Below are 24982 nucleotides of genomic sequence, written 5' to 3'. Positions count from 1 at the left end.
TTATGGAAATGGAAGAGGATGTAGATGAAAACGAAATGGGAGATACGATACTGCGTGAAGAGTTTGACAGCGCACTGAAAGACCTGAGTCGAAACAAGGCCCCTGGAGTAGACAACATTCCATTACAACTACTGACGGCCTTCGGAGAGTCAGTCATGACAAAACTCTACCAGCTGGTGAGCAAGATGTATGAGACAGGCGAAATACCCTCAGACTTCAAGAAGAATATAATAATTCCAATCCCAAAGAAAGCAGGTGCTGACAGATGTGAAAATTACCGGACTATCAGTTTAATAAGTCACAGCTGCAAAATACTAACGCGAATTCTTTACAGACGAATGGAAAAACTGGTAGATGCGGACCTTGGGGAGGATCAGTTTGGATTTCGTAGAAATGTTGGAACACGTGAGGCAATACTGACCTTACGACTTATCTTAGAAGAAAGATTAAGGATAGGCAAACCTACGTTTCTAGCATTTGTAGACTTAGAGAAAGCTTTTGACAATGTTGACTGGAATACGCTCTTTCAAATTCTAAAGGTGGCAGGGGTAAAATACAGGGAGCGAAAGGCTATTTACAATTTGTACAGAAATCAGATGGCAGTCATAAGAGTCGAGCGTTCATGAAAGGGAAGCAGTGGTTGGGAAAAGAGTGAGACAGGGTTGTAGTCTCTCCCCGATGTTATTCAATCTGTATATTGAGCAAGCAGTAAAGGAAACAAAAGAAAAATTTGGAGTAGGTATTAAAATTCATGGAGAAGAAGTAAAAACTTTGAGGTTCGCCGATGACATTGTAATTCTGTCAGAGACAGCAAAGGACTTGGAAGAGCAGTTGAACGGAATAGACAGTGTCTTGATAGGAGGATATAAGATGAACATCAACAAAAGCAAAACGAGGATAATGGAATGTAGTTAAATTCAATCGGGTGATGCTGAGGGAATTCGATTAGGAAATGAGACACTTAAAGTAGTAAAGGAGTTTTGCTATTTGGGGAGAAAAATAACTGATGATGGTCGAAGTAGAGAGGATATAAAATGTAGACTGGCAATGACAAGGAAAGCGTTTCTGAAGAAGAGAAATTTGTTAACATCGGATATAGATTTAAGTGTCAGGAAGTCGTTTCTGAAAGTATTTGTATGGAGTGTAGCCATGTGTGTAAGTGAAACATGGACGATAACTAGTTTGGACAAAAAGAGAATACAAGCTTTCGAAATGTGGTGCTACAGAAGAATACTGAAAGTAAGGTGGATAGATCACGTAACTAACGAGGAGGTATTGAATAGGATTGGGGAGAAGAGAAGTTTGTGGCACAACTTGACTAGAAGAAGGGATCGGTTGGTAGGACATGTTTTGAGGCATCAAGGGATCACAAATTTAGCATTGGAGGGCAGCGTGGAGGGTAAAAATCGTAGAGGGAGACCGAGAGATGAATGCACTAAGCAGATTCAGAAGGATGTAGGTTGCAGTAGGTACTGGGAGATGAAGAAGCCTGCAAAGGATAGAGTAGCATGGAGAGCTGCATCAAACCAGTCTCAGGACTGAAGACAGCAACAACAACATTACGTTTTTCGTAGTGTCCTTGAGACAAAGACAGTGAGTGTTTGCAATTTAAAAAAATTAAGTGTATTTAAGTAATCTGCGTCTGTGCATAACATCTTCAACATGTAGAAACTCTTGACTGAAATGAACTCATCACGCCCCTGCATAGTGAAAATTTCATTCTGGAAGCATCACCCAGGCAGTGGATAAGCTATGTCTCCGCAATAGAAGGAGGTGAGGTACTGGAGGAGGTAAAGCTGTGAGTACGGATCGTGAGTCATGCTCGGGTAGCTCAATCGGTCGAGGACCTGCTCACGAAAGGCAGAAGTCCTGAGTTCGGCTCTCAGCCCGGCACACAGTTTTAATCTACCAGGAAGTTTCATATCGGCATGCACTCCTCTGTAGAGTGAAAACTCCCTTCTGGAGTGTGATAGCAGTCAAGCATATATATAAGCAGTAATAAATAACACGCAGTGAGACCCCGCAACTTCTCGACCACTGCGACACGGGTTCCTCGTCTTCAGCTTCAATAAAACAAATCTTAAAATCCTTCTTAAAACAAAAACTAAAAAAAATTGGGGGTGTGTGTGAAGAGACACGAAATTAGAAATGATAAGGACTACCCTAATGTTGATATTGCAACGGTCTTGCCGCAGTGGTAAAGCCGGTTCCCGTCATATCGCCGAAGTTAAGCGCTGTCGGGCTTGATTAGCACCTGGACAGGTGACTGTGTGGGTGTGTCGAACGCTGTTCGGCAAGCGGGGTGCACTCAGCCTCAGCCAGTTGAGGAATTATCTGACAGAATTCGTGGCTCCGGTCACGAAAACTGACAAAGGCCGGGAGAGCTGTGTGCTGGCCACACGTCCCTCCGTATCCACATCCGGTGTCGCCCAGCGGGTGAGGTTGAAACGGCGGTCGTCGGTACCGTTACGCATTCCGAGGCCTCTTCTGCTGGAGAATTTTAATGTTGATATAAGCTTGTAAACATCATGTGGGAGCTAGTTTATTCTGTTGACACATGCAGAAGATATCAACTAACATCGCAGGTATGCTACTACTGTTAACAACATTGTACATGTATTCTTTCGTAATTTTGTATGTAGTATATGAGCAAAAGAATCCAGACACACATAAGTAGTCATTGATATAGGCTGTGTGCACCCTTCACCTTTATGTGGGTTTGGATCTACTGGCGACACTTTCAATGAGGTGTCTAAATGTATGAGGAAGATTATTTGTGGAGGAATTGGTTTAGATCGTGATTCAAGTTAGGCCAACCACTTTCAGGAATGTTACTGTCGCAGTCCCCATGACACAAGAAAGAAATAGTGTTTAGAATTATGCTTATGATTATAAAGCATAATGCGAGGTTCAAATGGTTCAAATGGCTCTGAGCACTGTGGGACTTAACATCTATAGTCATCAGTCCCCTAGAAGTTAGAACTTAGAACTACTTAAACCTATCTAACCTAACGACATCACACAACACCCAGTCATCACGAGGCAGAGAAAATCCCTGACCCCGCAGGGAATCGAACACGGGAACACGGGCGTGGAGCCGGCCGCGGTGGTCTAGCGGTTCTAGGCGCTCAGTCCGGAACCGCGCGAATGCTACGGCCGCAGGTTCCATCCTGCCTCGGGCATGGATGTGTGTGATGTCCTAAGGTTAGTTAGGTTTAAGTAGTTCTAAGTTCTAGGGGACTGATGACCACAGCACTTACGTCCCATAGTGCTCAGAGCCATTTGAACCATTTTTGAACCGGGCGTGGGAAGCGAGAACGCTACTGCACGACGACAAGATGCGGACATAATGCGAGGGTCTGGGAGGATATTACAGAAGATGTGTTTCAGAAATGTTACCATCAATGGCAGAAGCGATGGAAACAGTGTGTGCAATCAGAAGGGAACTACTTTGAAGGAGACAACACTAAACTTCACTAAACCGGTAGGCAACATTTTTTTTCACATCAGTTTCATTACTTTATTGTCGCACCTCGTATATGGGAAGATATCGTCAAGAAGTAATGGTTGTAACTCGACACAGGGAAAGAAACCATGTTGTTGATATTTGTAAGCAATACTGAAAGAGCGTAACCCTTCATAACTTATGGATCATCCCGGGTCAGATACAGTCAAACAAAGATAAACACTGAAAACTTTCAGTTTACTGAAGCAGGCTACAGCAGCCCAAAATTAAAGATGGAGCAGTCTCACAGGGGCAAGGAAGTACTACAATGTGTATTGAAAAATGGCTTGAGCACTATGGGACTTAACATCTGTGGTCATCAGTCCCCTAGAACTTAGAAATACTTAAACCTAACTAACCTAAGGACATCACACACATCCATGCCCCAGGCAGGATTCGAACCTGCGACCGTAGCGGTCACGTGGTTCCAGACTGAAGCGCCTAGAACCGCACGCCCACACCGGCCGGCTGTGTATTGAAAGATGTCAAGATGTAATAAATGACGAGTGGTAACTTCAAGAAATATCTTATTCCTTTTTCATGAGAATTTGCGTTGTAAAATTTCTATTGCCTTCGTTGTCTCAAAAAAAAAGTTTAAATGAGTGTGAATTCCTAAGGGACCAAAGTGCTGAGGTGTGATCGGTCCCTGGGCTTACACACTACTTAAACAAACTTAATGGTAAAAACAATAAACACACACGTGCCCAAGGAAGGACTCGAACCTCCGGCGGGAGGGGCCGCGCAGTCCGTTACATGGCTCCTCAAACTGTGCGGCCACTTCACGCGGCCCTTAGTTGTTTCATTGGCAGTTAAGGGAAATGTAAAAAATTGTTGTACATGTGTTGTATGCTGCTACTGAATGTCAATTGATAACTTAAAAAAATACAAAAAAGAGGGAGCTGAGTGGTAACGTGTTTGCCTAGCATGTAGCGGGCCCGGGTTCGATTCCAGGCCGAACTGGAGTTCTTCTCCACTCGTGGACTGGGTGTTGTGTTATCCTCATCATCACCGACGCGCCCGGTTGTGAACTGTGGTCCCTCTTACTCCCAATCACAGTCCCACCGGGGTGCCACCTCCAGACATGACAAGGAAACAGTATCTGAGCAACACTATGCAAAGAGATTCCACAAGCACAGATATTGATATAAGTATGCACGTGGCTGAGGATCATTTAATCGGTGCGAGACTGTTATGGACATACTCAATTAACTCTATTGGCACAAGTGACAAGAAGAGTTTTTAGCAAACACAACACAGCATGTTGTTCTCAATGGAGAGACGTCTACAGGCTTTAAAGTAATCTCTGGCGTGCCTCAGGGGAGTGTTATGGGACCATTGCTTTTCACAATATATATATAAATGACATAGTAGATAGTGTCTGAAGTTCCATGCGGCTTTTCGCTGATGATGCTGTAGTATACAGAGAAGTTGCAGCATTAGAAAATTGTAGCGAAATGCAGGAAGATCAGCAGCGGGAAGGCACTTGGTACAGGGAGTGGCAACTGAACCATAACATAGACAAATGTAACATATTGCGAATACATAGAAAGAAGGATCATTTATTGTATGATTATATGACAGCGGAACAAACACTGGTAGCAGTTACTTCAGTAAAATATCTGGGAGTATGCGTGAGGAACGATTTGAAGTGGAATGATCATATAAAACTAATTGTTGGTAAGGCGGGTACAAGGTTGAGATTCATTGGGAGAGCCTTTAGAAAATGTAGTCCATCAACAAAGGAGATGGCTTACAAAACACTCGTTCGACCTATACCTGAGTATTGCTCATCAGTGTGGGATCCGTACCAGGTCGGGTTGACGGAGGAAATAGAGAAGATCCAAATAAGAGCGGCGCGTTTCGTCACAGGGTTATTTGGTAAGCGTGATAGCGTTACGGATATGTTTAGCAAACTCAAGTGGCAGACTTTGCAAGAGAGGCGCTCTGCATCGGGGTGTAGCTTGCTGTCCAGGTTTAGAGAGGGTGCGTTTCTGGATGAGGTATCGAATATATTGCTTCCTCCTGCTTATACCTCCCGAGGAGATAACGAATGTAAAATTAGAGAGATTCGAGCGAACACGGAGGCTTTCCGGCAGTCGTTCTTCCCGCGAACCATACGCGACTGGAACCGGAAAGGGAGGTAATGACAGTGGCACGTAAAGTTCTCTCCGGCACACACCGTTGGGTGGCTTGCGGAGTATAAATGTAGATGTAGATGTACATGTAGATTCGTTGTGCTGCGCAAAGAGGCTTACTATCTGAAATTCTGAGAATGTACATCTCAAGGACAGTCAGCCAATGTATTACCTCCTCCCACAAATGTCTTGTGTAATGATCAAGCCTAGAAAATAAGAGATGTTAGAGAGCATCCAAAAATTTATCTATATCGTTCTTTCCACGCATCATTCACAAATGGGATAGGTAAAGAGGGGGGAGAGGGAGGGAGAGAATGATCGTAGTGCCAGAAGTATCCTCCGCCACAAACTATAAGATAGTTTGCGGAGTATAAAAGTAGATGTAAGCATCTTTGGGCTGCTCTTTTTCATACCCGGTGATCTTGTTGACAACTCTGCAATGAGAAATAATGTGCCGACTTTCGGGATGGAAATAGTTAAGGAAAGTAGTAATTCCTGTACAGACAAAATAGAAACCTGAATTTTTTTGTTTTGACTAAAAATACAAGTAAGCGAGTGGTACTACATGTATCTAAAAATCTGGAGTTTTTTATTCCTTATGAGAGGATCGGCCAGGGCGTGCAAACCCGTTTGGGAGCACAGTGTGCTGCACTGCATGCGTGTGGGCTGAGGTTCGGCCTGTCTCGGATTCTCTCGGCTTTGCTCGTACCTTCTCGGAAGTACTCGGTACAACGCGACGTTTCACTCAGCACTGCGGCGCGACGTTTTTTGGTCAGCACGGCATTCTTCACCTAGGCAGAAGCGTGGTGTGTAGAGCTCATTGCCCTTCACTAATTGTTCATGATATAAACAAGTGGCTCTTTACACAAAAAGAGGCAGTCTAGCAATCTATCGCCACAAGTCTTTAAAAATGAACGGGAGCGACAGGAGAGGGGGATGAGAATTCTCAATATCTATTATGCAGTCACATAATAGCCGAGTACAGCGAATTTGCTACGGAGTGGCGTTTAACTCTCCCTTTTTTGCTTTGGACGAGTTAAATTGACGAGAAGTGAAGTTTCACGAGACCAAAAATATTGCTCTCTTGAAGTTAATGGCCTGTCTAAGCATTTTTTCGACTCTGAAAGTTAGGCATATCTTAAGTGTGCCAATTTTATTCGAACTGGGTAGTCGGACTTCATTAACTGAATGATTACTACAGTTCGTAGTTATCTCGGTGAAATGACGGCTGAACACATATCGCCCAAGTACGTTATTTCAGTACAACAATATGATTCACACATACTTCGACTTCGTAATCTGTCAATGGCATATTAATGAGATTAGTGGTATCAAATAAAGGAACATGAGACAATGCTTGAACGAAAATAAGTAATTATTATCGCATGTAGGAACATACACTGATACAAACACCTTCAAAGTTCACGGCTATGACGAGGAAAGAGTAACGAAGGAAGTGAAAAGAGAAGTATGTCAGATAAAAGACTGAGGTTGTTTTACAAAGATAACGTAAAGCAGTTACGATGCTTGCTCCTCCAAATTACGTTATAGATTCATGGTTTATTTATAAGAGTCTTTTATTCATCACCAATGGCACAGTTTGCAGTTAGTCCATCATATTGGCACTTAAAAAAAGTAATTTTGCTAAAACAAAAATAATACTGTTATATCGTTATAGACGTTATAACACAACGCAGAAAAGATTTAAATAATTAGTTGATGATGAAAGAGCAAAAAATTACGACGATCGACAGACGATTTGGACGGGTTCAAATGAGAACGTGCAAATGACGACAGCCAAAACTTAATAGAAATTTGTGTATTTATAAATAAATAGGTGCGTGGAACTTAAAACAGCTACCATCTTCATACTTTAACAAAAGATCTTGGTGAGAGACCGAGAAAACTCTGGCCTTACGTAAAATCACTGAGTGGGTCTAATGCTTTTCTCCAGTCACTCGTGAATCCGTCTGGTGTGGGACTAGAACACAGAAAAAGTAAAGTCGAAGCTATAAATTTCACATTTAAGAAATCGTTCACGCAAGAGAATCGTAAAAACTACAGCAGTTTGACCAACGCAAAGACTCTCATATGGAGGGCATAGTAATAAGCATCTCTAGCGCAGAGAAGCAACTGAGTTTAAAACAAACAAGCCGCTAGGTCCTGATGGAATACTATTTCGGTTTTATAAAGATTACTCTACAGCACCGGCCTCTTTCTTAGTTTTCATTTATCGCGAAAATCTCGTCCAATGGAAAGTCCCAAACGACTGAAAAAAGGGAAGGTGATTTCTGTATGTGAAAAGGATAAAAGGACGGATCCGAAAAATTACAGACCAATATCCCTAAAATCGGGTTTCTGCAGAATCACTGTAAATATTCTCAGTTCAAATATAACACATGCCCTTGAGAGGGAAAAGCTTCTGTCCACAAATAGGCACGGTTTTAGAAATCCTAGAGAAACAACTGAAAGACTTGAAAGCAAATGAATCACCAGGTCCTGATGGAATCGCAGTCCGATTTTACAAAGAGTATTCTACGGCACTGACCCTTTAGCTAGCTTGCATTTATCATGAATCTCTTGCCGAGCACAAAGTCCCAAGCGACTGGAAAAAAGCACAGGTTGCGAGGTGCTGGGAGTGGAGAAGAGTTTGTACCTCTTTAATTCTGACGAATTTTGCATGAGAACGGGACATACATTCGACCCCCTCCTTACCTACCACCTAATTAATTATGTGCACAACGGTAACGAAGGGAAATGATGGTGGACCCAGCTAGTTGGTAAAATAAGGAGTGCACACTCACAATAACTTAATAAAAATCGTAATCTACTCAGAAAAAAGAAAGAGAACTTTATCTTAATAAACAACAGGCAATGGGATTCTGCATACATCTACAAAATAATAGGGGGCTTAAATATTACAATGAGATTTATAATACATCAGAACATAAAGGCACATGATTATCGAGACAAACAGCAGGTTAAAGGATAGGATATTCTGAATTATTATGCGAATAAGAATCGGCTGGAGAACAAGGACTCCTACTCTCTGTGATGCAATAGCTTGACGATAATGGCTGGAGGTCCTAATCAATCAAATGTTACTCTCTCGACTATATTGCTGTATCGCGATTAGTAGTGAGAGCTCACATGGGATCACATGGAGAAACATGCAAGTGACCTTATGGAAAACCAAGCGCGCATGTTGTTGAGGACTTAAGTATAAAACAAATAGGTCCTTCAATGCCGGAGCCACAAAATACTGTACCAGACCTGAAATCTGCACCACGTCGTCGGTAGGCATAGTCCTGGCGATGGAGGCACCGACAGAAAGAGGATGCTGTGATATGCAAATGATTAGCTTTTCAGAGCATTCACACAAGTTTGGCGCCGGTGGCGACACCTACAACGTGCTGACATGAGGAAAGATTCCAACCGATTTCTCATACACAAACAGCAGTCGACCGGCGTTGCCTGGTGATGTGATGCCCCGTGTAAAGAGGAGAAATGTGCACCACCACGTTTCCCACTAAGAGAAAGGTCGGATTGTAGCCTACCGCGATTGCGTTTTATCTTATCGCGACATTGCTGCTCGCAGTGGTCGAGATCCAATGACTGTTAGCAGAATACGGAATCGGTGTGTTCAGGAGGGTAATACGGAACGCCGTGCTGGATCCCAAGGGCCTCGTATCACTAGCAGTCGAGATGACAGTCATCTTATCCGCATTGCTGTAACGGATCGTGCAGCCACGTCTCGATCCCTGAGTCAACAGATGGGGACGTTTACAAGACAACAACCATCTGCACGAACAGTTCGACGACGTTTCCAGCACCATGGCATATCAGCTCGGAGACCGTGGGTGCGTTTACCCTTGACGCTGGATCACAGACAGGAGCACCTGCGATGGTGTACTCAACGACGAACCTGGGTGCACGAATGGCAAAACGTTATGTTTTCGGATGAATCCAGGGTCTGTTTACAGCATCAAGATGGTCGGATCCGTGTTTGGCGACACCGTGGTGAACGCACATTGGAAGCGTGTATTCGTCTTCGCCATACTGACGTATCACCCGGCGTGATGGTATGGGGTGCCATTCGTTACACGTCTCGCTCACCTCTTGAGCGCATTGACGGCACTTCGAACAGTGGGCGTTACATTTCAGATGTGTTACGACCCGTGGCTCTACCCTTCATTCGATCCCTGCGAAACCCTACATTTCAGCAAGATAATGCACGACCGTGTGTTGCAGGTCCTGTACGGGCCTTTCTGGATACAGAAAATGTTCGTCTGCTGCCCTGGCCAGCACATTCTCGAGATGTCTCACCAATTGAAAACGTCTGGTCAATAGTGGCCGAGCAACTAGCTCGTCACAATTCGCCAGTTGATGAACTGTGGTATCGTGTTGAAGCTGCATGGGCAGCTGTATCTGTACACGCCATCCAAGCTCTGTTGACTCAATGCCCAGGCGTATCAAGGCCGTTATTACGGCCAGAGGTGGTTGTTCTGGGTACTGATTTCTCATGATCTATGCACCCAAATTAGGTGAAAATGTAATCACGTGTCAGTTCCAGTATAATACATTTGTGCAATGAATACCCGTTTATCATCTGCATTTCTTCTTGGTGTAGCAATTTTAATGGCCAGTAGTAATCCTGAATTCCAATCAAGAACAACAGTCAAGATGAGGAACATAAAAATAGATATCCTGGGTGTCGCAAAGCAGCTTAAATCACTAAACGAAAGCAAAGCTTCCGGTCCAGATTGTATAACAGTCAGGTTTCTCTCAGAGTATGCTGATACAATAGCTCCATATTTAGCAATTATATTCAACCGCTCACTCACAGAAAGATCCGTATCTAAAGATTGGCAAATTGTTACGTCACACGAATACCCAAAAAGGGAAGTAGAAGTAATCCGTTGAATTACAGGCAGATATCACTAACGTCGATTTGCAGTAGAGTTTTGGAACATATACTGTATTCGAACATTATGAAATACCTCGAAGAAAACGATTTATTAACATATAGTCAGCACGGATGCAGAAAATATCGTTCTTGCGAAACACAGTTAGCTCTTTATATTCATGAAGTAATGAGTTATCGACAGGGGATATCAAACTGATTCCATATTTTTAGATTTCAGGAAGGCTTTCGACACCGTTCCTCACAAGCGTCTTCTAACCAAACTGTGTGCCTATGGAATATCGCCTCAGTTCTGCGGCTGGATTCATGATTTCCTGTCAGAAAGTTCACAGTTCGTAGTAATAGTCGGAAAGTAATCGAGTAAAACAGAAATAATTTCTGGCGTTCCCCAAGGAAGTGTTATAGGCCCTCTACTGTTCCTGATCTATATTAACGACATAGAAGACAATCTCTTAGATTGTTTGCAGATTATGCTGTCATTTACCACCTTCAAAACTCATCAGATAACCAAAACGAATTGCAAAATGATTTAGATAAGGTATCTGCATGGTGCGAAAAGTAGCAATAAAGAAAAGTGTGAAGTTATTCGCGTGGGTACCTTAAGAAATCCACTAAATTTCTATTACGTGATAAGTGAAGAAACTGCAAAAATGTTGGAAATTAAGGAGATGGGACCTGGATAAACTGAAAGAACCAGAGGTTGTACAGAGTTTCAAAGAGAGCATAAGGGAACAATTGACAGGAATAGGGGAAAGAAATACAGTAGAAGAAGAATGGGTAGCTCTGAGGGATGTAGTAGTGAAGGCAGCAGAGGATCAAGTAGGTACAAAGACGAGGGCTGCTAGAAATCCTTGGGTAACAGAAGAAATATTGAATTTAATTGATGAAAGGAGAAAATATAAAAATGCAGTAAATGAAGCAGGCAAAAAGGAATACAAACGTCTCAAAAATGAGATCGACAGGAAGTGCAAAATGGCTAAACAGGGATGGCTAGAGGACAAATGTAAGGATGTAGAAGCTTATCTCACTAGGGGTAAGATAGATACTGCCTACAGGAAAATTAAAGAGACCTTTGGAGAGAAGAGAACCACGTGTACGAATATCAAGAGCTCAGATGGCAGCCCAGTTCTAAGCAAAGAAGGGAAGGCAGAAAGGTGGAAGGAGTATATAGAAGGTTTATACAAGGGCGATGTACTTGAGGACAATATTATGGAAATAGAAGAGGATGTAGATGAAGACGAAATGGGAGATACGATACTGCGTGAAGAGTTTCACAGAGCACTGAAAGACCTGAGTCGAAACAAGGCCCCCGGAGTAGACAACATTCCATTAGAACTACTGACGGCCTTGGGAGAGCCAGTCATGACAAAACTCTACCAGCTGGTGAGCAAGATGTATGAGACAGGCGAAATACCCTCAGACTTCAAGAAGAATATAATAATTCCAATCCCAAAGAAAGCAGGTGCTGACAGATGTGAAAATTACCGAACTATCAGTTTAATAAGCCACGGCTGCAAAATACTAACGCGAATTCTTTACAGACGAATGGAAAAACTGGTAGATGCAGACCTCGGGGAGGATCAGTTTGGATTCCGTCGAAATGTTGGAACACGTGAGGCAATACTGACCTTACGACTTATCTTAGAAGAAAGATTAAGAAAAGGCAAACATACGTTTCTAGCATTTGTAGACTTAGAGAAAGCTTTTGACAATGTTGACTGGAATACTCTCTTTCAAATTCTAAAGGTGGCAGGGGTAAAATACAGGGAGCGAAAGGCTATTTATAATTTGTACAGAAACCAGATGGCAGTAATAAGAGTCGAGGGGCATGAAAGGGAAGCAGTGGTTGGGAAAGGAGTGAGACAGGGTTGTAGCCTCTCCCCGATGTTATTCAATCTGTATATTGAGCAAGCAGTAAAGGAAACAAAAGAAAAATTTGGAGTAGGTATTAAAATTCATGGAGACGAAGTAAAAACTTTGAGGTTCGCCGATGACATTGTAATTCTGTCAGAGACGGCAAAGGACTTGGAAGAGCAGTTGAACGGAATGGACAGTGTCTTGAAAGGAGGATATAAGATGAACATTAACAAAAGCAAAACGAGGATAATGGAATGTAGTCAAATTAAATCTGGTGATGCTGAGGGAATTAGATTAGGAAATGAGACACTTAAAGTAGTAAAGGAGTTTTGCTATTTAGGAAGTAAAATAACTGATGATGGTCGAAGTAGAGAGGATATAAAATGTAGACTGGCAATGGCAAGGAAAGCGTTTCTGAAGAAGAGATATTTGTTAACATCGAATATAGATTTATGTATCAGGAAGTCGTTTCTGAAAGTATTTGTTTGGAGTGTAGCCATGTATGGAAGTGAAACATGGACGATAACTAGTTTGGTCAAGAAGAGAATAGAAGCTTTCGAAATGTGGTGCTACAGAAGAATACTGAAGATAAGGTGGATAGATCACGTAACTAATGAGGAGGTATTGAATAGGATTGGGGAGAAGAGAAGTTTGTGGCACAACTTGACTAGAAGAAGGGATCGGTTGGTAGGACATGTTTTGAGGCATCAAGGGATCACAAATTTAGCATTGGAGGGCAGCGTGGAGGGTAAAAATCGTAGAGGGAGACCGAGAGATGAGTACACTAAGCAGATTCAGAAGGATGTAGGTTGCAGTAGGTACTGGGAGATGAAGCAGCTTGCACAGGATAGAGTAGCATGGAGAGCTGCATCAAACCAGTCTCAGGACTGAAGACAACAACAACAACGTGATAAGTCACACAAATCTGAAGGCTGTAAATTCTACTAAATACTTAGGGAGTACAATTACAAATACCCTAAATTGGAACGATCACATAGATAATTTTGTGGCTAGAGCAAATCAAAGACTGCGATTCATTGGCAGAACACTTAGAAGGTGCAACAGGTTTACAAAAGAGACTGCTTACACAACGCTTGTGAGCCCTATTCATGAGTATTGCTGTGTGGCGTGGGATCCGCATCAGATGGGAATGACGAATGACGTAGAAAAAGTACAAAGAATGGCAGCTCGTGTTGTATTATCGCGAAATAGGGGAGATAGTGCTACAGCCGTGATACGTGAATTGGAGTTGTTGTTGTTGTGGTTTTCAGTCCTGAGACTGGTTTGATGCAGCTCTCCATGCTACTCTATCCTGTGCAAGCTTCTTCATCTCCCAGTACCTACTGCAACCTACGTCCTTCTGAATCTGCTTACTGTATTCATCTCTTGGTCTCTCTCTACGATTGTTACCCTCCACGGTGCCCTCCAATACTAAATTGGTGATCCCTTGATGCCTCAGAACATGTCCTACCAACCGATCCCTTTTTCTGGTCAAGTTGTGCCACAAACTTCTCTTTTCCCCAACCATATTCAATACCTCCTCATTAGTTATGTGATCTACCCATTTAATCTACAGCATTCTTCTGTAGCACCACATTTCGAAAGCTTCTATTCTCTTCTTGTCCAAACTATTTATCGTCCTTGTTTCACTTCCATACATGGCCACACTCCATACAAATACTTTCAGAAATGACTTCCTGACACTTAAATCTATACCCGATGTTAACAAATTTCTCTTCTTCAGAAACGCTTTCCTTGCCATTGCCAGTCTACATTTTATATCCTCTCTACTTCGACCATCATCAGTTATTTTGCTCCCCAAATAGCAAAACTCCTTTACTACTTTAAGTGTCTCATTTCCTAATCTAATACCCTCAACATCTCCCGACTTAATTCGACTACATTCCATTATCCTCGTTTTGCTTTTGTTGATGTTCATTTTATATCCTCCTTTCAAGACACTATCCATTCCGTTCAACTGCTCTTCCAAGTCCTTTGCTGTCTTTGACAGAATTACGATGTCATCGGCGAACCTCAAAGTTTTTATTTCTTCTCCATGGATTTTAATACCTACTCCAAATTTTTCTTTTGTTTCCTTTACTGCTTGCTCAATATACAGATTGAATAACATCGGGGAGAGACTGTCTCACTCCCTTCCCAACCACTGTTTCCCTTTCATGCCCCTCGACTCAGCAATCATTAAAGCAAAGGCGTTTTACGTTGCCACGGGATCTTCCCATCAAATTTCAGTCACTAGTTTTCTCCTCCGACTTTGAAAACATTCTGTTGGCACCCACCTACATAGGGAAAAATGATCATCACGATAAAATACGAGAAATCAGGGCTCGCACAGAAAAATTTAAGTGCTCGTTTTTCCCGCGTGCCGTTCGAGAGTGGAACGGTAGAGAGACAGCTTGAAGGTGGTTCATTGAACCCTCTGCCAGGCACTTCATTGTGAATAGCAGAGTAATCACGTACATACAGAAGTAACAGAAGCCTTTATGTTGACACGGAAACAAGGGTATCGTTGGGAGTGCCCCAGGGAATTATGACAGGACCGTTGTTATTTTTTATATACGTAAATGACCTGGCGGACGAGGTAAGCAGCAGTCTACGGCTGTTTGCTGATGATGCTGTTGTATACGGGAAGGTGTCGGCGTTGAGTGACTGTAGGAGGATGCAGTATGACTTAGACAAGGTTCCTAGTTGGTGTGATGAATGTGGGCTACCTCTAAACGTAGAAAAATGAAAGGTAACGTGGGTGAGTGGGAAAAAACAAACCTCTAATGTTCGAATAATCTATCAGTAGTGTGCTGCTCGAAACAGTCACGTCGATTAAATGCTAGACGTAACGCTGAAAAGCAACAGGAAATAGAATGAACACGTAAAGATTGTAGTAGGGAAGGCTAATGCTCGACTTCGTTTTTAATTGGGAGAATTTTAGGAAAGTGTGGTTCATCTATAAAGGAGACCTCATACAGTACCCTAGTGTAACCCACTGTTGAGTACTCGGGCAGTGTTTGGGATCCGCACCGGGTGGCACTAAAAGAAGACATCAAAGCAATTCAGAGGCGAACTGCTACATTTGTTACCGGTAGGTACGAACAACACGCAATTATTGCGGAGATGCTTCGGGAACTCAAATGGGAATCACTGTCGGGAACGTTATTTTCGATGTGCGCTGTTGAGAAAATTTAGAGAACTGGCATTTGAAGTTGACTGCAGAACAATTTTACTGGCGCCATTGTACATTGCACGTAAGGATCTCGAAGATAAGATCAGAGATACCAGGGCTCATACGGAGGATTAATGCATATTGACGGTCATTCTCTCTCGCTCTATTTGTGAGTGGAACAGTAAAGGGAACGATTAATACTGGTGCAGTGTACCCTCCGACGCGCACCATACTGTGGCTTACTGAGTATACGTGTAGATATACGCGGTGCGACAATAAAGTAATGAGACTGATGTGAAAAGATAATGTTGCTTACCATTTTAGTCAAGTTTAGTGCTGTCTCCACCAAAGTAGTTCCCTTCTGATTGCACACACTTTTTCCATCGCTTCTACAATTGATGGTAACATTTATGGAACTCATCTTCTGTAATATTCTCCAAGACTCTCGTCACATGTTTTTGAACATCTTGTGTTGTTTGAAAATGGTGTCCCTTGACCGGCGTTTTGACTCTGGGAAATAGACAAAAAGTCGCACGCAGCGATATCTGTTGAATAAGGTGGCTGTGGTAGTACTGAAATTTGTTTTGAGGTTGAAAACTGCTGTACTGGTGGAGCAGTATGGGATGCCGCATATCGTGATGCAGAATCGAATTATCAACAATGTTGGCACAGACACAAAGAACTCTTTTACGAAATCTTTCTAAAATTTCTTTGTAGTAATATTGATTAACTGTTTGTCCAGGAGGCACCCGCCCTTAATGAACAATTCCCTTGGAATCAAAGAGGCTGATGGTCTTCCACTGTGGTCTTCATCTTCAACATTCGTTCTGCCTTCACTAAACATTTTATGCCAACGAAAACCTTGAGCTCTTCACATAACCTCCTTTCCCAAAGCCTTCTGAAGCTTACCGTAAGTTGTCGCGTTTTCATCCAATTTAACGCAAAAAGAAATGGAATACCGTGGCGCAATGTTACACAGTTCCATTTCCGTGGCGAGAGACACAAACACGTGTTAACTTATTACAGCACAACTCACGACTGACCAGCTGTAGCGATGTGCGGCTTGGACTAGAAAGCAGCTTATAGACCAAGGTCAAACATATTGTGCCTACACAAGCCTGCAGGGTTGCCACATATTGCAAAGAAAATCAGTCTCAGTAATTTATTGTCGCACCACACAGACGTAGATGTAGTTACAGAATACTATACGGAATAATTTAATAGCTCCTAATTTCTTCATTTGACGTAAGTGTGGAGAGAAAATGAACAGTGGAAATGTGAAACGTTGAAAAGTGGCAGTTTTCCATAAAGAACATTTTCAGTAGTGCTGTCTTACTCTGTTGCATATCCGTCTACTTCCTCCAAGCGAAAAATAATGGAGAAAATGTTTCAAACATTCATTATTGGAGTAAGCATGGTCTTTATGTCAAGCAGTGTTTGGTAAGTGGGCGTAGCTTTATGAGCTGCAGCAGAGATTTTGCAATTATACAGAAACGAGGAAGGTTATGGAAGGACTTTGTTCCGCAAGATTTGCCCAAGACTATTGAGTCGGCGAAAGGTATGAACCCCACCCATACAATTTCAATGCATAAAAGGGACTTTTTCGAATTTAAAGATGGTGCTGAAAATTTGTGGGCAATGCGGGAGATTAGGATCTCTCAAAGTCAGTATGATCGAAGTGTCTCTTAGTCATTCGTGTCAGAAAGCCGTGCCGATGTTACAAACTTTCAGAAATGATGGAGAAGGATAAATGTATCAATTTGAGATAAAGTACCCTGTTCGCCGGCCAGTGTGGCCGAGCAGTTCTAGGCGCTACAGTCTGGAACCGCGCGATCGATACGGTCGCAGGTTCGAATCCTGCCTCGGGCTTGGATGTGTGTGAGGTCCTTAGGTTAGTTAGGTTTAAGTAGTTCAAAGTTCTAGGGGACTGATGCCCATAGATGTTAAGTCCCATAGCGCTCAGAGTCATTTTTTTTGATACAGTCACAGGTTCGAATCCTGCCTCGGACATGGATGTGTGTGATGTCCTTAAGTTAGTTACGTGTATGTAGTTCTAAGTTCTAGGGGACTGATGACCTCAGAAATTAGGTCCCATAGTGCTCAGAGCCATTTGAACCGTTTTACCCTGTTCCGCAAACGACCTAGTCCAAAAATACAAGCGACAATCGTTCTGATATACCAGACAGTGAACCTCATCTAAGGAAAGCTCTTTGCTTCCCATATTTTGAGCGGAGCTAACATGAAAGAAAACAAGAAACATTTGTCTAGTTAATATTGACTTTAAATGTCCGCCCCCGGTAGCTGAATGGTACCGGCACGGTAGCTCAGCGTGTTCGGTCAGAGAGCTGGTTGGCCTGTGTAATAAAAAAAACTGAGTGGAAGGATCAACAAACGAACTTGAACGGATGTCGTGAGACGTCCGCAACGACCAAACACAACGATCGACAACGAAAAAAAGAAGATTGTGACGGATTGTCAATCCTCTGAGCCCAGGTTCGATTCCCGGCTGGGTCGTGGAATTTTCTCCGCCCAGGGACTGGATGTTGTGTTGCCCTAATCATCATCCTATCATCCTCATCGACTGCAGGTCGCTGAAGTGGCGTCAAATTGAAAGACCGGCACCCGGCGAACGATCTGCCCGGCGGTGGGCTTTAGCCAAACGATTAAATAAAATAAATGGGCTGTGAAATGCATGCCTTAAGAGCTACGAGCAGGGTGCAAGAGATGTGTTTCACATTAGCAAAATGAACAACTGCTCATTGCTGATAAGGTACACACTACAAAGCCCATGTTTACTGGACACTTTTTCTTGCTTTAATCCACAACAACTCCTCCCAAAATATAGAAACCAAAGAGTTTGCAGTAGAAGAGGTCCACTGTCAAAGGTATCACAACGATTTTCCCTTACAATTATTAACTCTGTCGTTTCTGGTCCCTGATCCATTTCGTCAAATTGATACATTTACCCTTCTTCATCATCCCTGAAGGTTTGTAACATCATCACAGAATAACTCCATATAAAAATTAATAGTGTGAAAAAGAACTGCAGATACGACAATGTTTTCAAATGAGATTGATGGTGGATGAATGCCATGCCCTACTTCATCTGAAAAAACGAGCTGTGTTTAACAGTTGCAAATCAGAGAGACATCTTGACTTTGTTGCCATTTCTTTCTCAACAGCACAGGGAGTTTTACAGAAAACTTGGCAACATCTGATCCCAAGAATGGAGTCGTAAAAGAAACAAGTACATACTACGAGATTTGATTTCTTGAATTTAATTAAGTTATACTCCGCGAAGCACGGACCTTGCCGTTGACGGGGAGGTTTCTATGTCTCAGCGATCTGTGTAGCCGTGCCGTACGTCCAACCACAACGGAGGGGTATCTGTTGAGACGCCAGAGCCGGCCGGAGTGGCCGTCCGGTTCTATGCGCTACAGTCTGGAACCGCGTGACCGCGACGGTCGCAGGTTCGAATCCTGCCTCTCGCATGGATGTGTCTGATGTCCTTAGGTTAGATATGTTTACGTAGTTCTAAGTTTTAGGGGACTGATGACCTCAGAAGTTAAGTCCCATAGTGCTCAGAGCCATTTGAACCAGTTTTGAGACGCCAGACAAACGTCTGGTACCTGAAGAGGGGCAGCAGCCTTTTGGTAGCTAGAGGGGCAACAGTCTGCACGATTGACTGATCTGGCCTTGTAACCTCACCCAAAACGTCTTTACTGAGCTGTTACTGCGAACGGCTGAAAGCAAAGGTAAACTATAGCCGTAATTTTTCCCGAGGGCATGCAGCTTTACTGTATGGTTCAATGATGATGACGTCCTCTTGGGTAAAATATTTCCGAGATAAAACAGACCCCATTCGGACTTCCAGGCGGGGAATACTCAGGAAGACGTCGTCATCAGGAGAAACAAAACTGGTGATCTACGAATCGGAGCGTGTAATGCCAGATGCATTAATCGAGCAGGAAGGTTAGAAAATTTAAAAAGGGTCATGGATACGTTAAAGTTCGATATAGTGGGAATTAGTGAAGTTTGGTGGCAGGAGGAACAAGACTTCCGGTCAGGTAAATACGAGGTTATAAATACAAAATCAAATAGGAGTAAATGCAGGAGTACGTGTAATAATTATACAATAATAGGAATGCAGATAAGTTGCTCTGAACAGCATAGTGAACGCATAATCGTAGCCAAGATAGACACGAAGTGCACACCCATCACAGTACTACAAGTTTAATGCCAACTAACTCTGCAGACGAGGAAAAGTTTGTGGAAAGGTACAGAAACCAGATAGCAGTTATAAGAATCGAGGGGCACGAAAGGGAAGCAGCCTATCCCCGATATTATTCAATCTGCATACTGAGCAAGCAGTAAATTAATCAAAAGAAAAATTTTGAGCAGAAATTAAAGTCGAGGGAGAAGAAATAAAAGCATTGAGGTTTGCCGATGACATTGTAATTCTGTTAGAAACATCAAAGGACTTGGAAGAGCAGTTGAACAGAATGGACTGTGTCTCGAAAGTAGGAAATAAGATGAACATCAACATAAAGAATACGAGGATAATGGAATATAGTCGAGTTAAATCATGTGATGCTGAGGGAATTAGATTAGGAAATGAGACACTGAAAGTAGTAGATGAGTTTCGGTATTTAGGAAGCAAAATAACTGATAATGGTAGAAGTAGAGAGGTTATAAGATGTAGACTGGCAATGGCAAGAAATGCGTTTCTGAAGAAAATGAATTTGTTGAGTATAGATTTAAGTGTAAGGAAGTCGTTTCTGAAAGTATGTGAATGGAGTGCAGACATGTATGGAAGTGAAACATGGATAAGAAGAAAATAGAAGCTTTTGAAATGTGGTGCTATAGAAGATTGCTGAAATGTAGATAGCTGGATGACGTAACTAATGAGGAGGTACTGAACAGAACTGGGGAGAAGAGCAATTTGTGGCACAACCTGGCTAGGAGAAGGGATCGGTTGGTAGGGCATATTCTAAGGCACCAAGGGATCACAAATTTAGGACTGGAGGGCGCGTGGGGGGTAAGAATCGTAGAGGTAGACCAAGAGATGAACACAGTAAGCAGATGCAGAAGGATGTAGGTTGCAGTAATTACTCGGAGATATAAAGACCTGCACAGGATTGAGTAGCATGGAGTGCTGCAGCAAACAAGTCTTTGGACTGAAGACCACAACAACAACAACAACACTCTCTTGTAAACAATTTAAAAGAAATGTGACTTGTTTTTTGTTGACTGCAATTCCACTACTTTTCCGTATTCGTATTAATACAAATAAGACATAGTGATTGAGTATTAACGACCCTTGAAACAAAAACTTTTATTGCTGCTTAGAACGAGTTTCCTGATATGGAACATAGAATGTTCTTAATAAACTATATATTTTCTCATTTGTCCCATTATTTTTTGCAATGACGATGTGGGCAACATAATTCTGTGGTATCAAAACACCTTCTCATGTTTTTTTTATGCAGATAAATTACGTACAAAAACAGGTAGTTTTCTTATTCTCTTGGCAAATGTGAGATTTGGCAGTTACAAACTTTTCTGTGTCTGTTCTTCAGACATTTTCTTCGATCTCCATTTTTATAATTATTTTCTTTTAAGAAAACAGTGGACATGAAATTTAGCTGAAGGTAGATTCGATTACATTGTGCAGCTATCGTGCAGGGACTGTATTTAACAGTTCAGTGCAATTTTCTCGAATCAAGGAACACGTGTTGGGGTCGAAACAACTGTATAGTTTGGGGAAGCTAGACTATTTCTGGAGCTCATAAGCGCCCTGCCTCGGGCAGGTCTCGTTAGATTTTCCTGTAAGGTAAGCGTCTGTCACAAAACCACTAATTGGATTTCCGCCACTCGGCCCCCACGCCGAGGCACGTGCGTGCACTTCCCGCACTTCTGCGCAAGGACTGCTGTTCGGGGTCGCTTGCCCTATTTGACGCTGCATGACTACACACCGCCGCGCGGGATTAGCCGAGAACTCAAAGGCGCTGCAGTCATATCTATGCGCCTAATCCCGGCGGAGGTTCGAGCCCTCCTTCGGGCATGGGTCTGTGTGTCTGTCCTTTGGATAATTTAGGTTAAGTACTGTGTAAGCTTAGGGACTGCTGACCTTAGCAGTTAAGTCCCATAAGATTTCACTCACATTTGAACATTTTTTTGACTGTACACCGTTCATCATAAGAATAAACATCATGTAAACATTACACTCTGTATTCTTCGATGGAACCTTATTGGATTTCGTTTCACGTGGAGAAGCCAATCTATCTCGAGTACAGTCAAGTACGACTATGAGGATACGTTTTACGCTGTACGTTGCGCGTACATATACTCAGCGATAATATGGGACAACAGCTTTACTGGCGCATTTAATTTGGAAACCACTGGCCAGTCACCTGGTCCAAATAACCTGCAGTGATGTGAACAGCTGTGGTAAAGACGTAAAAAGAGACGATCAGAGAACAATACAGCCTTCAATGTCATTTAATTTTTGAACAGAAAGAAATAATGGTAAAACTCCGGCGATATGCTTCTTACGTGATCTGAAGGAAAACATGTTATCGATCTTAGCTAACATAATACTGGAAATAAAAGCGAGAAAGATGTAAATTCCTTACCTTAAGAAGGATAATTTTTCTGCATCAGCTATGTGCGGCGTAAAAGCACACTGTTGTGATTCCACCACGTTGTTAAATATTGAAGCCACTGAAGGTATTACAGTCAGTCGTCTGGTTATCTGTGAACTTATTTCGAATCGGACTCCGAGGAAAGCGGTACATTTCAGTACAGCTAAGCTCATAATGAGGCGATCAACAACAGAATCCCAAGCCACCAAGAAGTCCACATTACCTCCTCCTCTTTTATGAGGTGCTGTTCTGCATTTCGCCATCGTACGGCACTGGCGTGTCACAAAGCTTCGTGCATTACTTCCAGCAAGTTCGGCAGTTTAAAATGCCTTGTTATTTCTCGCGACAAATCATTTAACTTGCCTCCAGATCAATTCTGGTGGGTTCAGGTTGCAGTGGAACGGTGACATCTGTAAAAACGCAGCATTTGTGCAGTCTGTTCGACGCCGCGAAAACTGTTTTCCATGTTTCTAAGACGCTTATCACTCTGGATCGTGAGAGACCAAATCAGTCCTATAAAATAGTGTGAACATTCGAACAAAGAGAATTTGACTTTTCATTTTTCTCCAAAACATTTAATTCTGTATTGTTTTGTTAACTTCAAACACTATAACAATGTTTTATAATACACACATCAAAAAAATGTTTTGCATCACCTCGGTTCCGAGAGTTCCGGAACCTGTACAGAAAATTGGAATAGAGATCAACATAAAGATCATTTTCGCCCTTTTTATTGCTCATGAAAACAACACATGCATGTCGTACCACCATACAGGGAGACCTTCACAGGTGGTGATCCAGATAGCAGTAAACACCGGTACCTCTAATACCCAGTAGCACGTCCTCTTGCATTGATACATGCCTGTATTCGTCGTGGCATACTATCCACAAGTTCATCAAGGCACTGTTGGTCCAGATTGTCCCACTCCTCAGCACGGTTCGTCGTAGACCCCCAGAGTGGTTGGTGGGTCACGTCGTCCATAAACAGCCCTTTTCTATCTATCCCACGCATGTTCAATAGGGTTCATATTGGGGAAATATTGGCCCCTCTACTCGAGCGATGTCGTTATCCTGAAGGAAGTCATTCATAAGATGTGCAAGATGGGGGCGCGGTTGTCGTCAATGAAGACGAATGCCTCGCCAATATGCTGCCGATATGGTTGTACTATCGGTCGGAAGATGGCATTCACGTATCGTACAGCCGTTACGGCGCCTTCCATAACCACCAGCGGCGTACTTCGGCTCCACATAATGCCACCCCAAAACATCAGAGAACCCCTACCTTGCTGCACTCGCAGGACTGATTGTCTAAGGCGTTCAGCCTGACCAGGTTGCCACCAAACACGTCTCCGACGATTGTCTGATTGAAGGAATATGCGACAGTCATCGGTGAAGAGAACGCGATGCCAGTCCTGAGCGGCCCATTCGTCATGTTGTTGGTACCATCTGTACTACGCTGCATGATGTCGTGGTTGCACAGATGGATCTCGTCATGAACGTCACGAGTGGAGTTGCGCATTATGCAGCCTATTGCGCACAGTTTGAGTCGTAACACGACGTCCTGTGGCTGCACGAAAAGCATTACACAACATGGTGGCGTTGCTGTCAGGGTTCCTCCGAGCCATAATCCGTAGGCAGCGGTAATCCACTGCAGTAGTAGCCCTTGGGCGGCCTGAGCGAGGCATGTCATCGACAATTCCTGTCTGTATCTCCTCCATGTCCGAACAACATGGCTTTGGTTCACTCTGAAACTCCTGGACACTTTTCTTGTTGAGACACCTTCCTGGCACAAAGTAAGAATGCGGGCGCGATCGAACCCCGGTATTGACCGTCTAAGCATGGTTGAACTACAGACAACACGAGCCGTGTACCTCCTGCCTGGTGGAATGACTGTAACTGATCGGCTGTCGGACCCCCTGCGTCTAATAGGCGCTGCTCATGCATGGCTGATTACATCTTTGGGCGGGTTTAGTGACATCTCTGAACAGTCAAAGGGACTGTGTCAATATCCACAGTCAACGTCTAACTTCAGCCTAGGAACCGGGCTTGCAAGACTTCTTTTGATTTGTGTATATCGATAATTAAGAATGCGTGTTTGCAACGAATACCAGACTAATTAGAAACCAGAAGACGTGCATTTTTCTTGAAAAAATGATGGTTAAGTACGCAGCCCGCTCGATTATCAATCGCCTACGCTACCGATTACGCCAAGATTACAAATAAAGTTACATTCCTTTTATTTAGTTAATCATGTTTCTCAACAAACGTCAAAGCTCATTTTTCTCTGGAATGTCGCGAAAAACATTAAGAACAAGTTGTTACTAGCCATTAAAGGTGTTGCGCGCGCCTTTCGCTACGAAGCAGGAACAGTGTCATCCATTCTCGCGGCACATATGAAATTTGAAATAAAAATTACGTATCTAAAGTATGATTAAGAAAAACGTTCATAGCTGTTAATGCATCAAAATTTACAGTGACACAGTATTAAATATCTAATACAAATTCAATGAGTGGAATAACACCAGCGCGCGAGAGCTAAAGCTGCCGACCAGTCATCGCGTTTGTGTTTGTTTACATCAGGTTTATTCCTATAATAAACGGAATATAGCATCGTGGCACAATATTTTGTCAGCTGTACGTATAACAAGGAAGTAAACGGCGCTATTTATTCCTGCGCGTCTGACGTTGCTTTGCTCGGATGTTCACGCCCTGTCGAGTACGGTCGCGTACGTACGTTTATTA

This window comes from Schistocerca gregaria, chromosome 7, assembly GCF_023897955.1.
Source record: "Schistocerca gregaria isolate iqSchGreg1 chromosome 7, iqSchGreg1.2, whole genome shotgun sequence".
NCBI lineage: Eukaryota > Metazoa > Arthropoda > Insecta > Orthoptera > Acrididae > Schistocerca > Schistocerca gregaria.
Note: the sequence above shows the minus strand (reverse complement) of the source record.